The following is a 2,140-nucleotide window of genomic DNA, read 5'->3' as shown; positions in this document are numbered from 1 at the left end:
TTAGTGCTATCAGTTGGGTTATCCTCCTGTCTGTCGTGTGCTGGCTGTTGGCCAGTTTTCAGATATGGGCCTGCAAGTAGCTGTAATCCTGTGTGGTGAGCGACCATGTGTATTGCAGCATTGTACTGTTTTCTTGCAGGAATGATTGCACGTCCAGGGGTTTCTAATGATCTTAACTGAAGCCTAACGAACCTCAAGTAACTGACTGCACTTCTGCTCTGCTCCGCTCTGTTTTGTTCTGTCTGGAATTCATCTGGGTCTGTCTATTATATTGTTTGGTGCGTGGATTTAGGTGGGAGGGGTTGGGGATGTATTGAGACCTGGTGTGAAGTGTTGTATGTGGTTTTTATCAATTGTATGTTAATAAAGTGACTTTTATTTATCGGTCTATCATTGTGCTCACCCTGCCTTTGGCAACGAACCTGTGTCCCTTTGTTTAGGGCTGTAATGTCCCGGTGTATTCCGGGTGGCGTAGTAGACTATAGGATTTTTCTTATTGGTAATCTTCAATCTCCTGACCACTTACTGCCACATTTGACGTATTCGGCAGGGTCGCCATAGTTCAAGGTGAGGGTTTTTTTTTTTCTTTTTTTTTTTTCTGTTTTTCCTTGCAGACGTGAGAAGGGCGTTTTGACTTTATATTTTGTAGGGGATTGTATGGCATGTTTTGTCCTTTTTTTTTAGAGGCAGAGCAGCACTGCAGGTCCTTTTGTGTGCGAGTCCCCTTGGATGGACCAATCTACAATTGGTGAGTGGTAATGGGAAGAGGAGCTCCTTTTTATAAAATGCATGTTATGTCAAATTGAGAAACCCCTGGGCGTGATAAATTGTTGAACAGGAGGTAGGTACTAGGTAGTTGTTGCATCGAGCTGGAATCCTTTTAGTGTTGCTCACTGGCTGTCTGTTGGAGGTCCTCAGGTGGGAATGGGAGGGAACTCCGAGGGGGGCCTGGCATCAAGGTTAGTTCTTTGTGCCTGTAATGTAGTATGGGGCGCAAGGGAGAATGTTGTTAGAGACCCATGGTGCCCGGGTAGAGCTAGGCCCGTCAAGGGAACTGTCGAAATCGCAGCGAGTCCAATTGGATCAGCTCTTTGGAACTTGTGGCTAGGTCATAGGCCAGGAAGTGTCACTATACCCCTCGTGTTCGTGGTTCTTCATCATGGAATTGGTCCTCCTGTGGTAAATCCCAAGATGACTTAAATGTTTGCGACCTGGCCATGTTGCCAGGAAGTGTAACGGGTAGGTTTGCACCTCACCCTATGTCTTCAGGTCCCTCCTATGGTTTGAAGTGAGCAGTCTTTTGCATGCTAGTTGTCCGAAAACTAGTGTCCACCAAGTGGGGCAGCTGCAGCTTGGTCGTATTGAATGGCATCTTAAGTTAATTTTAGAGCCCCAGTGCAGCATTGCTATCATTGTTGTACCTTTCTCGTTGAGTTAGCCTCTGAATTGCAGGTGCTGAGTTTTGTAATCTGTGTCCCAACATTGTCATAAGGTGTGTTCCCAGCCTTGCTGTAGCTGCAATGTTCCGTCAAGGTATGCGGTTGCAGGGTATGGCAGATTGTATTGGGCATTTTCAATTAGTAACAGTAAATTGGTCAATGTGGTTTCTGCATGACCTTGTGCTTTTTGAGCACTCTAAATCTGGCCTTCCAGTGGGATTGATAGCCTCACCGTCATTGGTGTAGGTAAGTTGGGGCATTTCCGATGCCAGTGAATGTGGGTATCACTGGTGTAAAAGTCAATTAGTCAATTTAATTGGCATTAACGTTGCTAGTTTCCCTTCAAGGGTTCTTGAAGATTAAGGCCAATAGCTGGTCAGTACTGAAATGTCTACTGCTTGCAAAGGACAGTGGGCGAGGTGGTAAAAGGTGCCATGTCACCCTCTGGTGTAATATCCAGTGCCGTGTCAGTTTTCTTCAGGCCTTGGGATAATTTCTAAGGTTTGTCCATCGTCGGGGCGACGATATGGGAAGAGGAGCTCCTTTTTATAAAATGCATGTTATGTCAAATTGAGAAACCCCTGGGCGTGATAAATTGTTGAACAGGAGGTAGGTACTAGGTAGTTGTTGCATCGAGCTGGAATCCTTTTAGTGTTGCTCACTGGCTGTCTGTTGGAGGTCCTCAGGTGGGAATGGGAGGG

This window comes from Sinocyclocheilus anshuiensis, unplaced genomic scaffold, assembly GCF_001515605.1.
Source record: "Sinocyclocheilus anshuiensis isolate Anshui unplaced genomic scaffold, SAMN03320099.WGS_v1.1 scaffold4, whole genome shotgun sequence".
NCBI classification, from domain to species: domain Eukaryota; kingdom Metazoa; phylum Chordata; class Actinopteri; order Cypriniformes; family Cyprinidae; genus Sinocyclocheilus; species Sinocyclocheilus anshuiensis.
The sequence above is the reverse complement of the archived record's forward strand: the minus strand, read 5'-3'. Positions refer to the sequence as shown.